This window comes from Eschrichtius robustus, chromosome 15 (genome assembly GCF_028021215.1).
Source record: "Eschrichtius robustus isolate mEscRob2 chromosome 15, mEscRob2.pri, whole genome shotgun sequence".
Taxonomy (NCBI): domain Eukaryota; kingdom Metazoa; phylum Chordata; class Mammalia; order Artiodactyla; family Eschrichtiidae; genus Eschrichtius; species Eschrichtius robustus.
In genome coordinates this window covers 42535195-42556430 of record NC_090838.1, presented here as the reverse complement: position 1 = coordinate 42556430, position 21236 = coordinate 42535195, and the positions used below count along the sequence as shown (strand labels likewise).

Here is a 21236-nt window from a genome sequence, read left to right as displayed (position 1 = left end):
TCAACTCCTCCCTCCCTATGGCAGAATTCCAAGTGATGTGCATTCTCTGAGACAGCCTTTCCAATCTTCCTGGGACCACCATGGGTGCTATTCTTTTATCCGCTTCCATTAATCTTACATTTGTCTGCCAGGGAAAACTATTCATACTCATAGTCTCAAATGTTGACCCTGACACCCTTGCTAAGGTGCTTCCCTCACTTGGAACAGGGGTGGGGGTGAGGAGTTGGGGAGGAGTGGGGCGAGGTGCACCTCTTTTCTTACTCTGGCACATAAATCATAGTCAAAGAATTTGGAACATGCCCCACTCCCTACTAAAGAAAAAAAAAAAAAGAGAGAGCAAGAGAGAGAAAATAGTACAGAGAACAACTGAGTAACCTTCAAAGCATCTCTTATATCTCAAAACAATTAATTAGAGACCATATTCTTTCCCGCTTTCAAAATTCAGAACATATTTTCTGTCAAATCAGATCACAGTCTAAGAAAATGTTCCTTTTTCTTGGTTGAATGTCTTAAACTCAGCACACTAGGGTCTCACCATCAGTTCCAAAGCCCTCTTTATGTTTTATTCAAGATGGCCACTACAACCTCATAAAAATATACACCCAATGCTTGATCTCCCCAGCATACCAGAATTTCCAACCTAGATGTGCAAATTGGACCCAAATTGGATGCTTCATTATTGTTTCTGTTGGTTCCTTCTGAGCAGAGGTCCTCTCTTATTCATTAGAGTATCCCTCCTAGTGCTTGGAGAGTGGCTTGGACATAGGCACAAAATACAGGTTGGCTGAATAAATGAGCAAATAAATTGGTATAGAGCATCACAGAGGGGTCAGCCCTAAACAGTATGAGAGTCTTCTCTAATGTTGAGGCAGGATGGAAGAAAGAAGGGAGATGAGGACCCTATGGTGAAAGACGGAGAAAAGGGAAAATGAGAACCCCCCAAGTTTAGCACCCTTTTTTAGGATTCAGGTGGTGCTAGACTGAATGGAATCAAGGACCAAAACATAAACATAAATAATTGCTTCAATGATTAAGTAGCACGCAGCCCATTTATACCATTCCCGTGGGTCTTTAGGAAGAGACATTCCTCAGCCCATTTTCTCCAGGCCCTGCTCTGTCTTAGAAGGCTTTATTTTTTGGCTTAATGATTCTCTTTTAGCATAACACACACTACCATGTCTAATACAGTTGTCAGAAGGCGCTTCTCCATGTTTAATGAACTGGAGCAAATGGTTCCCTCTATGGCCCACCCACACTGATGCTTACAGGTGTTGAAGGTTGCCAGATAGTTCTAATGTGTATTTTGATTTCTTTTAGGACAAGGAAATTTATAGACATATGAATAAAGTTTCAGTTTACATAGATATGACCATATGTCCTGATCTGCCTTGATATCAAATACGAAATACAAAACTAAGGAATTTTAAACATACTTTTATAAGTGCAAGTATACTTTATCAGTTTGGAAATATTTTTAGCTGTGATGCATAACAATTATATTATTGTCTCAGATTGTAAATTTTAAAGGAATGTGTCACTATTTATTAGTTTCCTTTTCACAATTTTCACCTTTTTAAAAATATCTTTGCATAGGTTTCATAGGCTGGGATGCCAAGGGTATTGTTGTCATACAACTTCAAGTGTATGATAATATCTATTTTTCTTTAAGGTTTCTAATATGTGCCATCCAACAGCATGTTTTCAACATCATAGATGTATTGGATATAAGAACAACTGTCACTTGCCACATAAAACATTTCTGTAATCTCTAAAACATGGCCAAAACATGTAGATGTTACTAAAGAAGTCAAGGGAATTTTGGCTACTTTCCCCTTTGCAAACAACAAATAAAATTACATTGTACAATTAATATACAAAATCTATTCTGTTAGAACCACCAGCCGTAGTGATCAGATCTACTCCAAAAATATGATGCTATATTTGGGTCTATTTGATTCATAAAACGTTTTCCTTTCTACCGTCTAAATCTTATTTTATGAGTCATGGTTTTAAAAATTGATAGTATTAAAGACAAAAGTTGAATGTCTTACTATATTTTTAATTAAAAATTTTTTTTCATTTTAACGTTTTTTAATGAAAGTTGTATATAAGATTATTTCTGCATCTTCTCAATTGTTTCTCCCTTATATTTGCCCTTTTCCTTTCCGACTTGGCAAGATTTGGCTTTAGGCTCAAGGATCTTTTTTTGGTCTTTGTCCAGTGTAGTGATAACCACCTTGCTAGGGTGAATGCGTGCACGCTCAGTTGTGCCATCAGCCTTCTCCCGCTGCTCTCGCTCAGTGTAGATGACATATTTCTTTCTGGAAACCTGGACTACTTTGCTAATTTGCTGCCCTTTGTAGCACCCTCACACAACTTGAACTTCATTCTTTCGGATGGGCATGCATGGAACATGGTCCTTCTGCCTCAGCTCTTTGGAAAGAGGAGAAGACATAATCTTCCTGCGAATGTGGGAAGTGCATTGACATGCCTTTTACGGTTCTTGCCTCAGTCAGAAATCACAAAGGGATTGAATTTCATTTTGGCCGCCGGCACTTCAGTGATCTTCCTGTATTTTTTATACTGCACAGTTGGTATAATAGAAAGCTATGGGAGAAATGTATATACTTGTAAAGTCCATGTTCTTTAAGTATATGTATAAAGTTTGCATTGATACCAGGTGACATAGGCCCCATGGGTTCATGTCCAATCCACTTGTCAGTGCGGAAGAACTGAGGTAGAGCTGGGCTGATTGGGATGAAGAAAATATTCTCTACATATCTTTTGTGCATTCACATAAAATGGATCCCCTTAGTTATCTCACACAGCAAATACTCACCTAATCATGCTTTAGTTTATAAGACTCAGGAGAAGTAACACTTGATCAAAAACCCATGGCTCTGTTCACATAAACAGCACAAACAATCTGATCTTAGGTAATTTCATTTTGAAATGACTGAGGGCAGGGCACTGAGGGCGAGGCGGAGGAAAACAGTGTGCTCTATTTGGCCCAGGCCAGGGACTTCTTAGGACTGGCAACTCTTGATCACTACACTGATTTTGGCCCATTTGGCTGGGATGCCTTCCTAGGTAACGTGCCCCAGGAACCAGCTCTGTTTCCCCATCTTCATGACAAGCTTCCTGATGCTGGTGTTTTGGTGCAATTTTGTCCTCTGCACTTAGATGACATTTTTTTCCCAGACTTCTTTCTCTAAATTCCTCTGTGATCACGTACACACCACACACACGTTTCTCGCTATGAGCATCCTTTCCACTGAACTAGGTTCCTGTTTAAAAAAAAAAAAAAGCATCCAAAGGGTCAAGCTTGATACAACATATTACACGGTCTTTAGAGGTGGACAGTCTGTGCTCTGAAACCTGTGGCCCTCTCTATCCTGGTTAAGGAGAGATCCTGGAGGAGTCCTGGAAGTCTTCTTGCTCTTTGCTCCCTGCACCAAGAGCAAGCTCTGTTTCCAAAGTCACCTCTCCCGATTCCGTTGACACCACAAGCTCGGGAAACCCTCCTGTGCTGTCATTGTTAGAACGTCTGTTACATCTCACAGAGGCGCTCTGGGCTCACGTACTTGCTACCCAAGTGCATGAAGAAGATGACCCACTACCCTCTTTCTTCTGGGGTGTGTACACTGTAGGCAGGTGGCAGTTTACATGCTGCCTTTTTAGGCCTGTTTGTGTGTTTCTAGTGTCATTTGCCCTTGCCCTTGAAAACTCTGGAAATTGTCTGCCGGAGTCTCAAATCTGGCTTTAATACTTAGTGATGGTGTAACTTGAATGAGTTTCTTTATTTCATCTGTAAAATAGAGGTAATAGGAGTAATTGTTGTAGCTAGCAGGCAGGGCTTATGTTAAGGAGATGCTGCATTCAAAAAGTGTAGCACAGTGAGTGGTCCATAATAAGTGGTCACTAAGCTATAGATGTTATTCTTATCCCCTCCTTTATTATGTGTTCTTGGACCTTCAGGGGCAGGGTTGGAAAGGATTTGAGGCCTGCTTAACCAAGGTCAGAATTTGGATCCAGCACAATAGCTGTCTGAGATACACACAAAGGGTTTTAGAAACCTCAGACATGTTGTAATTCTGTGGGAATGCAGCTTAATAGCCAAGGGAAGGAAGCCAAGCCTGAATCTTTGCTGAAGGGCACTTGACTCGTGTTTAACAGGCAAACTGGGACATGCTTCCAGGCTCAGCTTTGGGGCATCTGCTGAGGGATGAGAAAGATGCTGTCTCCCACCTAGCAGACTCGCTCCTCCCCAGCACAGCATGGAGACCTCGCTGACGTCAGCCCCCTTGGGAAGAGCCCTGAATGCAGGAAAGAATCATAATAGCAAGGAAAGGAACTGGAAAAAGAGTCAGAGAAACATCAAGGAGCAAGGAAATCATAGGCATCGTGATAATTAAAATTAGATAACCCAGAACTTCCCCAGACCTACATTTCTTATGTCACAGTCATCTTTTGTCCTACTTTCCCCTTTCTGTAGATCATAATCTGACTTTCCTTAAAGATCGGAGTCAAACGTATATATATGGTAGAGCTTTCCTTGACTGTCCTGTTTATAAAAAGAGAGGACTTCAGACTCTTTATACTGAATAGCCCTTCCTCCCTTATGTAGCTATTTTTTCCCCTTTATCCATTCATCAAACATTTATTATGTGGTGACTTTAGACAAGAAATCAAGCTTAGCGCTGGGGATAAAATGTTGAATAACTTCAGTCTCTGTCCTCAAAGTGCTGCCTCTATACTATCTCCCCACCAGATTGTTGGATGAACGCCTAAAACGCCGTGGACCCTTTCTTTGCTTCTTTTCAGCACATTGATCACTAGCCTTTGTACATATTTTGTCAGCCGTTATGTCAAAACTGTTCACCAAAAGCAGAGACCTCTATGGAGGAAACCATGTTTGATACAGAACACCCTCGATTCAGGACAGGAAATCAGAATATTTAGAGTATAGTGGGCCAATGCCAGTTGTCCAGGAGAATGCCATATAATGTCCCATGTTCTCATGGATTAGGGATGTAAAAGTGTTCAGATCATGGGAAAAGCTATGTATACTAACAGAATACTCTGGATTGTTTCATAGATACAACGGCATCACAGAAAGTAGTTCACAGGCAATGTTGTAAAGAACCAGCATTTCATGGAGCTATATGAAACAGTGCATGTATTGTACAAGCACATTTTGTAACCATAGCACTGTAAAATTCTATCTTTGTGAATAGCAAATACAATCTTGATAAAATCTCCAATTGAGAATTTATCTAACGGTTCTGATTTAAAACTGCATGTGAATAACTGATTTTAAAAATTAATTAACAATGCTTTGGAAACACTCCACATTTACATGGGCCTTTAAAGTTTGTAAAGTTTTAAAATTTATTTTATTATGCTCAATACTTGAGCAGCAATGAACCTTACATAGTAATTGGCATGTAACAGGTGCTGCATAAATATATCTATTCACTAGAGTATCCATTCATTCACTATTTGTGAAGAATCTGCTATATTCCAGGTACTGTTGGATGTGACAGGGTATAAAGCAGAATGGTTTCTGACTTCCCATGGAGTTTACAATCTAATGGGTGAGAGAGACATATGCCTAGAGAACCAGCAGTAGTTAGACACCTGTCTATTTTCAGAACAGATAGGATGAATTTCTGATTAATCTGAGAAAATTAAGGGAAAATAGATAAGTGAATGCAGAAAAACCAGTAAGTAGCTGAGAACAGACTAGAACGGAGATATGGTGTCTGAACCATGGCACATAGTATGGTAAGGAATACGTGAAGGGGAGCAAGGCAGACGGCAAGCACCCCAGGGTCGTACATCTCCTACATGCTCACATTTTTATACAGATTATACTCATTCTACACACTTCCATTAAAATATATGGTTTTATGAGGTAAAGATTCTTTGAGCCCTTTTTGTGAAAGACGCAATATCACAGTTATTATTTGAGTTTAGCAATGCTATTTTTTATTATTCAGCATTGATCAATAAGGCTCTAATTCTATTTTTTCACAATACTGCATAGTGGGACATGAGGAACATGTGAAAGAGCGGCTTCCTCACTTATAAGGTTTGCCTTTTGGTTTTCAAAAAATGCCTATTGAATAACTCTGCTAGAGCATGGTCTAGCATCAGCAGAACTGGGTTTATGGCCTGGATGTGTGATGTGGGGAAACAGTTTACTGTGACATGCCCCAGCTTCCAGCAGGTTTGTTTGTAGGGATTTTGCTTACGGGTAAAATGCCTCATCTTTATTGAGTGCCAAGAACATAGTAGGCACTCAAAAAAAAGAAAAAAAAGAGAAAAAGAAAAGATAACTCTTACCAGAATAATCATTATAATACTTTATTTCATTTACATTTATTTAATACTAATACTATCTTACCATGGTTGACACTGTTAACTTTGAAAAGAACATTCACATGTTATCACAACTGATTCTCACAAGACTTTCCCAAACCTCAGTTTTATCTACCACATTCATAATTGTACCATATTTATGTATTACCTATATTATCACTTACTTAATATTTTCCACTTAAACCTAATTTACTTTTGAAATTAATCTCATCTTAAAGTAATATTATCCATAAAATTACAACTTTAATATGCTAGTTATACTTTTTCCTTCCAAGTACACATCCAAATAAATATAACCTGCAAATTAAATACAGTTTTTGAACCACCTAAGAGCACCCACCACATCACCAGGGGTATGAGTCCCAATTTTCAAAATTACAGGGCAACTTTGTGAAATAGGTGCAACAAGGATTTGTATGTTCATTTCTCTAGTGAGACACTTGAGGCTCAGAGAAGTTAAGAAGGTTTTTATAGTAAAACACAGTCTATACAGCCAGATATGGAGAGATGGTGTCTCGCCTGAGGTCAGGGATCTAGATGAAGACAAATCTGGCATTGGAACCCAGCTTGCAAACCTCCCTGTTGTAAATTCTTTCTAGCTACTCTCTCTTTTTGGAAGTTCTTTCTCCTAACACAGAACAGAAGCAATATGTTGGTATCACATGCAAGTATAATAATGATATTCATGAATATTTGATTTATCTAGCATAAGCCAAGAACCCAACATGTATTTTCATAAAGCTAGTTACAATAACAGGTGATTTATATTAAAATAAATATATATTAAAATAAAATAATAATACATTATTAAAAACATTTTATTACATATCTACCTATACCTCTAAATTCCCAAATTGTTTTCAATAACTGTTGGGACATTCGCTTCTGTGTGTCCCAAACCCTTCTGATTAGGGAAAGGGTAGCAAAACAGATATACACACTCTCACTTTCACTGGAATGGAAAAGAATTTGAGGTTAAAGCAAAATAACTTTTAGTAGAGGCATGCTATGGGGCTGCCAAGTAAGATTTCTTAGATATTTCCTTTGTGAGGAGAACTCTTTTGGTTAAGCCATTATTGACTCGTATAGAATAAGGCTTTGACCAATATATTCATTCATTCAATCCAAAAATTTTGAATATGTTCATACTATGTACCAGACACTATTCTAGGTTGGAATACAGTAGTGAACAAAGGGGCTTTTTTTTTTTTTTTTTACCTTTATGGAGCTTATACTGACTGTACTGTAAGAACCTAGACACTAAACAAATTTTAAAAATATATAATTCATCTGTGGATAGTATGTGTTTTTGAGAAAAATCAATGTCCTTGGGCCAGGAGAAGAAGAGGGTAGCAATTTCATATAAGATGGTCACAGAGTTCTACACTGACAAGGTGACATGGGAACAAAAACCCGAAGAAGGTGAGGGAGTGATCCTGTGGCCACATTGAGGGAGATCATTCTGGGCGGACAGAAGAGCAAGTGCACACACTCTGAGGGATGAGCAGATCTGGGGGGTTCCAGAAGTAGCCAAAAGGCCAGTGGGGCTGGAGCGAAGTAAGTAAGAGGAGGTGGATCCCAGGGGTAAGGGTCAGGGTCAGTTTGAGAAGGACTTTGGCTTCTTGTCCGGTAACGTATATGTCACCAGCCTGTTTTCTCCAGCAGAAAGAAAATCTGTGTGGCTCTGCTCTCAGAGGTGTTTAGGAATTGTCACTGCCTACCAGAGTGCCTGAATGGATGCTACCAGGTATAACTGAATGACTTCTCTTAGGAGACTGGTGCTTCCTCAGGTTACTGCTTTGTGCTTCACTAAAACACAAGACTCATAATCATCACTAAATTTGGCAGGATGAATGAATCATCTGAATGAGTTCAGTGATTCTCTTTACTGATGCCCCATCAACAACTGACTAACACACTGATTGAGAAGGAAATCATTCACTCAGTCGGTAGAAATGTCTGTGTGCTTGATACTTTTAATAATTTTGATTTCACTGAAAAAAGAAAACTAGCCCCCTTTTATAAAGAGCACTGACTCTACTGGGTACTGAGTAAAGTACTTTGCATCTATCTATAAAATTTTAATTTTCACCATAATCCTATAGGGCAGGTTTTGTTGTTGTTGTTGTTAATTGTGGTTAAAAAAAAACAACATAAAATTTACCGTCTTAACTATAAGTGTACAGTCAATGGTGTTAAGCATATTCTTATTGTTGTGCAGCAGATCTCTAGAACTTTTTCATCTTGCAAAACTGTAACTCTATATCCATTAAACAACTCTGCATTTCCCCCTCCCCAGTGCCTGTTAACCACCATTCTACTTTCTGTTTCTATGTATTTGACTACTTTAGATACCTCATATAAGTAGAATCATACAGTATTTTTTTTTTGATTGGCTTATTTCATTTAGGGGCAGATTTTTAAAAAAATGTTTGTTTTATTTAAATCCCAGTTTTACACATGAAGAGACCAATGTTCAGAAAGTTTAATTAACTTGCTTAAAGCCATTCAGTTACTAAGTGGTACTGAGGACTTGAATCCAAGTCTAATGATAAAACCCATGCACTTAACTACTTACTACTCCACTATTTCTCAAACCAGAATGCTCAGAATCTGTGGGAAGAAGGTGAGGTATGTAGATTTATTCTTGGGGACCTTTGAATTTTCTATTTCCTTTAAAAGTTTGCAACACTATTCCAGTGTGAGGAATGCAGTGCCAAACTGAAGTGACAGAGCGTGTGGTTTGATGCCAGACTCAAGAACATCCTAAATTCCTCACTTATTACTTGTGTTTGACACACTGACCTTTCCATTTGTATGTGGGGCTGAGATTAAGAACTCTCTTTCACATTCATGTAGATATACTGAGATTGACCCAACACATCAAGCTATGGTGACAGTATTGACGCTGACCATCTACTCACCAAGCCCTGACCACCCATTCATTTAGGTTTTCATCCTTGGGTCAGAGAAAACCCTTCAGTTAACAGAGGGAAACTTGATCTTCCTTGTTCCACCACCAGCACATTTCCAAGTCTTTTGATGTCAAAATAAGAATAGTTCATCATACTCATCTTCTCTGCCAAGAACTGTCCATGTGTTCCTTACTTTTTTCAGAAAAGAGCTAAGATAATTTAAATATTGTTAAACATGAAAGATAAATGTTGGGTGGTTGGTAGGAAATAAATAGAACATTCACGGTGACCACATCTTCCAAACCAAGGAAACCAGGACAGACGGGCTGACGGGTACAAGTGTATTTATGGGGTACGTGGAAGAGACTATTTGATCAAGACTGACCTAGAAATATAGGAACATATGGTCACCCAAAAAACTTGGTATTCTCCATTTTTAGCATATTGAGTTTAAAGGATAATTGTTGGCTTGCCTTGAACAAAAGTAAAAGAACTTCCTTAGGGCAACAGATCTTTGAAGCCATTAACTATGGGGATTGATGGGAATGTTATCTCTAAATCAGACATTTTCAAGGACATATTAAGGTAGTGCACTGGGTAGACTTTTTCTTTCCATATACTTAGGAAGGGAAAAGGAGAATTAGAATATTGTCGATTCCATGGTTTCATTCAACAAACATTTACTGTTCTCCAGTCAAATGTTCAGCTCATTGCTAGTTACTTGGGGTCAAGGTGAGTAGTAGGAATCATAGACCTAAAACACACAAAATACAGTGGGACAGATACTTATAGTAATTTTAATATAATATTTTGAGTATCATTATCTTACTTTTTTACACGTGCCAGGAGAGTGACTAAGCCTTGACAACTGGAAGATCATGAGGGCTGGGTTATCTGTTCTGGATCTTAAACTTCAAATAAAATTTTACCTTGTGGAGAAGGAATTTCTAGATTTTGTGAACCTTAAGCCTAATGTCCTCAGTACAATACTTGGTGAATAGGAAGTGCTCAATAAAGTTTGGCTGCTTAGCCTTCGGACATTTGGTGAGTAACACTGTATGCCAGGCATTGTGCTAGGGGCACTAAGATACAAGAGTTAACATGACCTAGTCTTTAACCTCAGTAAACATGGGTTCATTGTGGAAACAGGCAGGTAAAGAGATAATTGCAGTATTCCATTGTAAGTCCTCTGATGGGGTGAACCCTTAGTGCTATGGCAGATCCAGAGTGGGGTGTCAGGGAAGGCTTCTCGGCCTTACACCAGTGAGTTTTGAAAGGTGAATAGATTAACCAGGTTAATAGGTTGGGGAAGGGAGAGGTGACAAACATTGAATAAATAAGTGGGTCAGAGAGAAAGGAGAGAAGAAAGAAAGGGAGGAATGGAGATAATATATACAAAGTGATGGCTTCCTTGGGGAGGAAAAGGTTTATTGTGATTGGACTCTAGGGTTTTTGAAAGTGAGTAACAGGCAATGAAGTTCTTAAGATACATGGGATCAGTTATGCTGGCCATTGTGAGGACTGGCAACTTAAACCCATATGATTCAAGCCAGGAAACTGGAAGCTACTGGAGGTGTTTCTGGGTAAGTACTTATATGAATATTTTAGACATAAATGCAACGCTAAAGGTATAAGATGTTTTGATTTTTTTTCTTGACAGATCCCAAAGTGTGGCTAACAAAGAACTGAGGAGCTAGTTAGACTACATTTGTGTGTTAGCTTTACTAGTGGTTTTCCCTCTCTCTTCTCTGGTTCCTTTTTGCCATCTTTGTTTTATCCTATTTTGTCTTTTCTTCCATCTGCTAAGTAATTATTTTTATGCCCTATTTTTAGGTTCAGAATTTTGTTAGCCACATATAAAATCAATATTTAAAGCCAAATCTGCATTTTATGTTGAGGAATACTTTAGCCCACTAGGTAAGAAAACATTTTGAAGATCAGACAGAATTCCTGGATGTTAACAATATTTAATTATCGTGAACAGGTGGTTTGTATGTTCTCAAACAGTATCTTATTAATTTATGACTTTTTGAAATCAGAAAAACCATAACCTTTCTGTGATGGTATACCAGAGTAAAATTTTACTACGTATACAACATTTTTTTGTTAAGATGTCATTGCCCAGCGTGGCCTAGCCCAAGTTCTAAAGTGTACCTAGTTTATAGTACCTAGTTCATAACCTTGGGTCTGCCTCTAAATAACTGTATGTTCTTGGATAAATAAGTACCCTGTCTGGGCTCTTAAATATAACCTAGTTTGGCTCCACCATTCCTCGCTAGATATCTTATTGCCTAGGACAAACAGCTGCCTGCTCCGTGCTTGGCATTCTCAAGAGACCACCAGAGACTCCTGCTGGTTCCTTTTCCTCATAACCGTGACGTCCTCTCTGGTGATCCCTCCAAAATCTCCTACTTCACTTTAAACCTATTTTTCCTTTTTGATTCCCTTTGCACCTAAAAAGGTTGTCACAGAAAACTCTTGTTTAAGAGTTCGGCACATACTTATCTGTTGAAGACATATTTAAATTAAACCTCTTCTTAGTTTTCTTTCACTGGGCTACAAATCTATCTTTTCTATCATCCACATATCTTACGGGAAGGTGACATTTGGCCAATTTGAATTTTTTTGGCTTTAAATTATTTGAAGAGAGATGAGTAAGCTCTTTATAAAAGTGGGAGTGGTAATATGAGTATTAATTATTATTTGGATTAGTCATTATCAGGCATTTGGCATGTATAGATAAAAGATGCTGCCATATTAAACTGAAAAGTGTAGGCCAAGTAAGAATATTGTTCAGTTTTTTTTATCTTTCTTTCTCTTGTTTTCTTTTAGCTCCTTATTTATTCTGGCCTGGTCTAGTGACTTGATTTAACCAATAGAATGCCTTTCCATTCTGAGGCATTCTACTGGGCCTGTCCAAGTCTAAGCCTTAAGGAGGTCTGGCAGCTTCAATGTTTGCACTTTTGGGAGCCCTGACCCACTACATAAGAAGTTTGGTCTGGAAGAGACCGTGTGGTGAGGTCACATAAGGAGAGACCCTGAGTCTACATGGAGAGAAGCCATGTGTCCCAGCTGTCCCCAGAGGTGCCACTCAGCCCAGCAGTTGCTTCAGCTCAGAACTTTGAATCTGGAGTGAGCAATGCAGAGGGGCAGGAGGTTTAGGACTTGTTCTGAAAGACCAGCATCTTGTTTCCAGTGGCAGCCTCTGAGACAAGGGCAAGAGTGGGGACTCAGTATCCAGTACAGACAGAATCTTCTTTTAATGCAATTTCTGGTCCCCTAACATCCCTCATTTTCCACTTAAAAAAAAAAAGAAAGATTAAAAAAATTTTTTTCACCCATTTCTTCCATACCCACTTCCTGCCTCTGGCAACCACCAATCTGTTCTCTGTATCTATGAGCTTGGTTTTGCTTCTGATTTTTTGTTTGTTTGTTTGATTAGATCCTGCATGTAAGAGGGATCATATGGTGTTTGTCTTTCTCTGTCTGACTTATTTCACTTAGCATAATACCCTCCAAGTTCATCCATGTTCTTTTTTTTTTTCTCTTTCGTCCCTTCATATGTTTTTTTTCACACACACACACACACACACACACACACACACACACTGTATTTTATTTTTACAAGAGATAAATAGACTGACACCAGGCATTGTACATGGATGACCACAACAAAAGCAACAATGATTGCAATTACCAAACATGAAACACACTCATACTATGTCACAATATTGACATTCAGTCCAGTAATCCTCCACTGTAACAGCTCCTTTACTTTGCAGTGAAAATTTATTTGTATATTCTTTGCCTCTGAGTCCTTGTGGGATTTTTTTTTTTTTTAATTCAGACAGAAAGTCACAAAAATTATACTCATCCTCATCAGTTCACTCAGTCCCATGTAATTAATTTTTTTTTTTTCATCTTGATCTTTTGTTAGCACTTTTATCAGTTCATCAGTTTTTCATTAGAGTTCTGAAAATGCTTATTCATTCAGTTCAGCAGTACAGTCAGTTACCAGAAACCTGTACTTGTCAAAGTCTTTTCCATGAATTTCTTGAAGATGAAACCCTTTTATAGGAATATATTTGCAAAAGCATCAGAGTACACCCAGAACTGTCTGTAAATGACAAAAGACTTAAAAATGACCACGGTTAAAGATTTGATGAAAGTTCATAATAATGCAGTTGACAAGAAAATTAGTTATTTCTGAGATATACATTTTAAAGTAATAACTAGGATTATGACTTATAACATTATACCAGAACATATAAGATTTTTAGAAATTTCATGTAATGTCTGAAACATTTATATTAACATATTTCCATACAAATAACCCAATGAAAGTTTAGTATTAGTTGTTTTGTTTGTTTGTTTTTTTATACTGCAGGTTCTTATTAGTCATCAATTTTATACACATCAGTGTATACATGTCAATCCCAATCGCCCAATTCAGCACACCACCATCCCCACCCCACTGCAGTTTTCCCCCCTTGGTGTCCATATATCTGTTCTCTACATCTGTGTCTCAACTTCTGCCCTGCAAACCGGCTCATCTGTACCATTTTTCTAGGTTCCACATACATGCGTTAATATACGATATTTGTTTTTCTCTTTCTGACTTACTTCACTCTGTATGACAGTCTCTAGATCCATCCACGTCTCAACAAATGACTCAATTTCGTTCCTTTTTATGGCTGAGTAATATTCCATTGTATATATGTACCACATCTTCTTTATCCATTCGTCTGTTGATGGGCATTTAGGTTGCTTCCATGACCTGGCTATTGTAAATAGTGCTGCAATGAACATTCGGGTGCATGTGTCTTTTTGAATTACGGTTTTCTCTGGGTATATGCCCAGTAGTGGGATTGCTGGGTCATATTCCATCCATGTTCTTGCAAATGGCAAAATTTCATTTTTTATGGTTGAATAATATTCCTGTGTGTGTGTGTGTGGCACAATTTCTTTATCCATTCACCCTTGATGGACACTTAAGTTACTTGTTTCCATATCTTGGCTATTGTAAATAATGCTGCAAGGAACATGGGGTGCGTACATCTTTTTGAGTTAGTGATTGCATTTTCTTCAGGTAAATACCCAGAAGTGGAATTGCTAGATCATATGGTAGTTTCTTTTCTTCTTTCCTTCCTTCCTTCCTTCCTTCCTTCCTTCCTTCCTTCCTTCCTTCCTTTCTTTCTTTCTTTCTTTCTCTCCTTCCTTCTTTCTCTCTCTTCCTTCCTTCCTCCCTTTCTTCCTTCCTTCCTTCCTTCCTCCCGCCTTCCTTCCTTCCTTTCTTTCTTTCTTTCTCTCTCTCTTCCTTCCTTCCTCGCCCTCCTCTTTCTTTCTTTCTTTCTTTCTTTCTTTCTTTCTTTCTTTCTTTCTTTCTTTCTTTCTTTCTTTCTTTCTTTCTTTCCTTCTTTCTCTCTCTCTCTTTCTCTCTCTTCCTTCCTCCCTCCCTCTTCCCTTCCTTTCTTTCTTTCTCCCTTCCTTCCTTCCTTTTTTAAGAAACCTCCATACTTTTCTCCATAGTGGCTGTACCAATTTACATTCCCACCAACAGTGTGCAGGAGTTCCCTTTTCTCCACCTCCTCACCGACACTTGTTATTTCTTGTCTTTTTGATAATAACCATTCTAACAGGTGCATTTGGTCTTAACAGTGCTCTAGACAGTGTAGGAACTGGGAATATAGCCCAAGACACAAGCCCTTCTACTCAGGGACATAATCATGAGAGGGAGATGAACCACAGAGGAACAGCACTGTACCACTGAGCCAGGCTCCCACCCCAATGAGAGAGAAACCCCAGTTTCAGATATCCAGAATGTGCTGCCTCCTGCTCTAGGTAGCCTCTTGCCCAGTGTATGTCTTTATCCTTCCTTCCAGCCTTCCTTCACTTGTCATATTTTTTGGTTCTCTTAGCTTTCTCTTCCAGCATCTATTGGAGAAATTGGTGAGTTAGAATTTTCTTATAAACCGTTCCTCTCAATTTTATCTCTGGAGGAAATAATATTGTTACCTATGTCAATCAAGTAACCACTAAAAATAATTATATTTTTAGACTATAATTAACTAATTAACACCAATGTGCTGAATTAATGTATGATTATCTTTAAATTCTCTTTTTTTCTAAACATATCAAAATCAGGATTCCTCTAACTATCTTTGTATATGGGTGTGGGTATGGGGCATTTAGCGGAAGATTGGATGCTATCGATAAACAACAGAGCTAAAATTAAATATTAGATCCAGAACCATGCTTTGGGGAATTTTCATCTCTGAATTATTAATTTTCAGGTCTGTTTTGTAACTCCTTTTTCTTTCTTTCAAGATGTGGACATGAGTTTTCTTCTGGGAATATGAAGTTTAGGCATGATTTAATTCTCTAAGTGTTTACTGAATATTTATTATATGCAATTAGGTATTCTAAAATCTGCAGGGGATATAGAGAAGAATAAGATCTGTTTTCAAACCCCTTGGGAAAAGAGCATTGCAAGAGGGAATATAAAGCAAATGACTTGGAGCAGAAAACATCTTTTTACATCAAAACATTGTCTTAAAAACCCACCAGCAGAAAATATAACCATCTCCTGCTAACTCTAGTTATCTAAAGTTTCTACACTGCCATCTTTCCTATGTAAATCTCAGGCAAGGATGTGCCTGACATTTGCACTGGGTCTCCAGTGGTGGGATTATTTATACTAACCCAGTCATATTTTCCTACTAGTTTCTCCTTCATATTGCATGCACATCTGTGGAAAAGTTGGGTGACAGTAGCACAACCTGGGTGAATCTTGTTATATTCATCATACGTGGAGCTCCCAGCTCACTTCCCCCGCCCTCACTCTCCAGATTAGATCACGACTCTTTGTGACTTTGTGGTCTCTTTAAGAATCCAATACAGGCTTTCCTTATTTAGCAGTGCTACCCTAGCAGCATAAAATATAAAATGAAATCAGTCCCCTCCCAGACTTCCTAGTCTCTCAAGACATTAGCTGAGAATCAGTTTTCCTCCCAGCCCTGTAAATTGCATGGCAGCTGGCCTGCATTAGAAGCTGATACAAAACTAGGCATCTCATTTCACTCTACCCACAATTTGGTGAGTAGGGTTTATGTTACTAAGATTAGGATCATTTGACTTCAGTAAAATATTAATTTCTTGAATGATCTCTGTAAAGGAGCATGTCAAAATGGGAAATTCAGCTTAAGGGAAAAGAAATCTGAAAATGTCACAAGTGCTCGAGGTAAAGAAGTGATAGTTTCATGTTATCTAATCCAGGGCTAAGCCCAGATGCCCTCAGTGGTGAGAGCGAGTCTGGGAGAGTGAGTGGTGGGAGGGTGGATTTAGCCTTCTTAAAATTGTCATCACCACCTCTCTAGTGACCTCAAAACAAAATAATTATAGTGTAATTCCTTGCTCTGAACAATTTACATCTTTTCATATGTACCTAGAGTGTAAATAAAAATGTGTTGCACATTTTGCTATTTTTGTATACTGTAACATACAATACAGTACTGTGGTGGATACACGAACCTACACATTTGATAAAATTGAGTGGAACTAAGTACACACATACCCACAGATACACACATACAAATGAGTACAAAAGAGTCGGAAATCCCTGTAATAGATAGGTGGGTTGGATCAATGTCAATATCCTGGTCATGATATTGTACTAAAATTTTTCCAGATGCTACTATTAGTGGTAGTGAGCAATAGGAAAGTGAACAATAGGTATGTAGCGTCTCTCTGTACTTTCTTACAACTACATGTGAAGCTGCCGCTATCTCAAAGCAAATTTTTTTTTTAAAGTTATGAGCTTGTTATGCAAATGCAGCTTCAAAACAAGTCTCCTAAGCAACCCCTTTCAAACATTGTGGACCCTAACCCTTCCTATATGACATTCTGGGACTGATATCCTGAGCCCTGGGCACTATTCTCCTGCTGTAAACAATTATTTAAAAAGTGATTTATGAGAAATAGAGGGCTCTAAGAAGGAAAAACCCAAGAAAAATCTGGAACACTGAATTCAATGTTGGAATAGGAGATGTTCAGGGCCATTGTGTTCTTTTTAATATTCTTCATGAACTTGTCATCCTGAGGCTTCATGATGAGGCTTCATGAACTTGTCACGGGATGGGTAGCACCAAATTTTAGCCTTTAATGATTTTAAAAAGTTAAGAAAAAATAATTTCTCTTTTGCTCAATTTAGATTATAATTTTCCTAGCTTTTAATCAACATTTAAATATGATTTAGGAAACTCAGGCCAGACTTCTTAATCCCTACAAATGCCCAAATAAAAAAGTAACTAGATCACATTATTGCATACTATAGATAAGCTTATTGGTTAGTAACTGTTTTAACAATCTCTCCCGTCTCCTAAAAACTTGGGTTTCCCAATAAAGTATAACTATTCTGAATTTCTGTGCCTTCAATTTAGTTTTTTCCTTCAGAAAGACATACTATTGGGCATCTATAAAAAATTATATCAGCCAGATACTATTACCATTCCATATATACTATGGCAGTTTTCTTTATATTTGTTCCAAATCTTTAGTTATAACAGTAAATATAATACCCTGCATAGTCTCATTAATTGGTATTTTATATACTATTCAGCCTAGACATGGGTAGCCATAAAACTAATTATTAATGTTCTTCAGCTAAACGTTTAGTTAAAGTGAAACTGGAACTCCTTGCATCGTGTGATAATAGGAACCGAAATATGGAATGCTATTGGGCACTAATGTTAAAGCAAAATCAATCTTAAAAGTCCACTTAGATACTTTTAACAGTTAACTATTTTTACATAAATCTTCAGCTAGTATATATGCAGCTCATAATTATCTATTGTAGTGGTGAGGCTTATTTTATATTCACAGATATTAACAACATTTTATATGGGATCTCAAATCTTTCACTTATGCTAGTAACAGAGAAAAATGAATAAGTTTGAATTTCATATCTTATTTCTCCACACCATTCTCAGAGTTCTTCATCAGCTGGCATTATTTATTCATTGATTTCTCTATGTAAAGTATCACACTGAGAATGGTTTGGAAGTGAAAAAATGCTGAGATTAGGAAATGTAATAATGGTTCAGAATATTCACAACCAAGGTAGTAGTTTATCACTTGCTATGATGGTAATATAGAAACAAATTCTGGGTGAGAATATGGCTGCTGACCACAAGGAGCTTATTATTTAAATGGCAGAAAGGATTAGCAAGAGTGTAATAAATTCTATGATAGAGGTATGGTTATTTACAAGTTACAGCTCCAAAGAATGGCTACTTAATCACAGAGGAGATAGGCAACTGGGTAAGGAGAGAGAAGGCCAGAGGGAGGAGAATGAGAAAATCAAAAGGCCATTGGGAAAGCCTTGTTTTAGGAGGAGGAGGAATTGGCAGTGCTTTCAAAAGAGAGCTACTGTCATTCAGTTCCTGACCAAGCAGGATGCCAACAGATTCAGTGTTTGCAATGCAAGACCTGCATCTATTTACATAGAATATATAAAGGAAATGTGGAGGCATGTTGAAGGTTTGTGTATGTGTCTGTGAGCATGTGCACGCGCGCACGCGCGTGTGTGTGTGTCTGATAATTAGTGAAAGTGAGGCTATTGAATTTAAAGTTACAAGTAAGAATTTTTTTCTTCAGGTAGCTTAAAACCAAAGCTATTCTGGAGACCTAAGATGCACAATATAAGGAGAGAAAAAAGAAGATTGAAAACTTGATTCAGCAGGAAGGCAATCAGGAGTGCACTGGTCTTAGTTTGAAATGCAGATATAAAAAGTGCTACTAAGTGTTTTTGAGTGTGTTTTTGCTTTCTGGTTTTTTTTTGCATTAGACCCCAGAATACATGACACTGTCAAAAATAGCCAATAAGGTCTGTGACTAAGAAAGAGATATACTAGGAATTTTGTCACTAAAGTAACTAAAAACTACAATATACAAAATGTGATTATAAAGTAATAACACTAATTCTATAATCCATATATAAATTTTCAGTCACCCTCACAGCTTAAACTCTATGTAGGTGGATATCTCTTTAGAAAATAGTCTTCTGAAAATATGTATATGAAGAATGCACTGGTAAGTCCTATTAATAATTAACTTGTTTTCTCTCCCTCTTTCTTTTCCTCTTATTCTCTGCTTTTCTTCCTCCCTCCGCCGCCCCTCTCTGTTTCTCTCATTCTCTCCCTCTCTATTTTTCACATGTTTTATAAAGATTATTTTCCTATGCTGGCTTTAAGCAAGGTCTATAGGTTAGAACCATTTCTTTAAAAAGATCTGCCATTATTTACCATTTTTAGATGCAATTTAACTTCTGGTTATGACAGAGGGCAGTTATATTTGAAGGAAGTAATGCTTTGCCTCTAAAGAAAAATTTGCTGATGAAATAGTTCTGCTGTTAAAGGGAAGCATGGCTATTAATGCATTGAATAAATATTTATTGAGCACTTTTTACAGAACAACCACTGTGCACAGGGAAAAAATGGTAAAAAGCAAAATAGCTGTGGGCTCTGCCCTCATAGAATGTGCCTCTAGCAACATATTCTGGATAATCCAAAAAAAAAATGATAAAGTCTAATATCTATTTTTAGGATTTGTAAATTGCTCATTTTCTAAATGTTATTCCACTCTTTTGTCAATAAAATTAGACAGTGAAAAGAGAGATCAGAATTCTGTGGTCCGCAAATGTAAAATAGATAGCTAGTGGGAAGCAGCCGCATAGCACAGGAAGATCAGCTCCTGCTCTGTGACCACCTAGAGGGATGGGATAGGGAGGGTGGGAGGGAGACGCAAGAGGGAGGAGATATGGGGATATATGTATACGTATAGCTGATTCACTTTGTTATACAGCAGAAACTAACATGCCATTGTAAAGCAATTATACTCCAATAAAGATGTTAAAAAAAAAAAAACAACACAGAATTCTCGGGTCCACACAACTATAGCCATGCAGAACCTATCATTAAAGAGCGTATGCAGTATTGGGACCCAGGAAATAGGCGCCTGCCCAGAGCTTTTTGCCTCTAGGAAGCATCTCCTCCCAGCTCCCATGTGTCCTGCCCAGGGCCCACCGCTAGACCCGCTAGTGCCCTCTGGAGAAGATGCAGCCCAGCACCAGGGTTCGTGCTGGGGACTGGATTTCAGGCTGATTGTACAGCTGTGCACACAGACCTCTTTACTCACTCCACGTCACAGTTCAGGGAAGCTCAGTTACTGAGTATTCCTATTAAACACAATATGTACCCAGAATGCTTTTAACGATAGGGAAAAACACTGAATCTCAAAGATCGACCGTAACAGAATTCTCAAATATATCTTCCAAACCACCAGAAAGGGAAGGTAGACATCATTTAATACAAAACATTAGAAATTAAGTCTTTAAAGTATGTCTCTGGCAACCAGTTCTATCTCACGTGGCAATACATCTTACAAGCTAAAGCGTTTTGGTGATGTATTGCTCTAATCCATCCCAATGAGCACTGTCTGAGAGCATATGTGTGCAGTACATTATCTCTGGGGGAGGCTGTGGTGCTCACGTAGCAGTCCATGGTCCGGAGGGTACAGAGCAGAAGCCAAAGCACGGGGATCCCCCGACGCAGTGGCTGCCAGCGATCAAGGCAAGGGTGCTGCACAATTTGTGGGGTGTGAAAGGAACCTGGAATCCTGTTGGTTGTCAGCAAATGTTAAATAAAAGTCCAGAGGGCTATAGTCTCCTCCTCAGTGCGCTCAACAGCACAATAGGATAATTCACTTTGTGCCATTCCCTTTTGGAAACCACCCTTCTTGCTTGATTTTGTAGAGTGCTTTTGGGTGACGTTAATATTTGGATTTCTCTCCTGGGTAGATACTAGGAGACCCGAGAGAGCTGGAGCAAGATGATGTGACAGTTTGATACTTCTTGTATGTATGCATCTGACCTCATCTGTT

At 38.2% G+C, this 21236-nt stretch overlaps 1 protein-coding gene and 1 pseudogene across 17 annotated transcripts in view; one reads left to right on the top strand and one right to left on the bottom strand.

Annotated features, from left to right (window-relative positions):
- The window catches only part of NRXN1 (neurexin 1), a 1110559-nt gene that overhangs the window by 449980 nt on the left and 639343 nt on the right, over positions 1 to 21236 (top strand). The gene's annotated exons all lie outside the window — the stretch shown is intronic.
- Positions 2114 to 2541, bottom strand: LOC137777791 (large ribosomal subunit protein uL24-like; annotated as a pseudogene).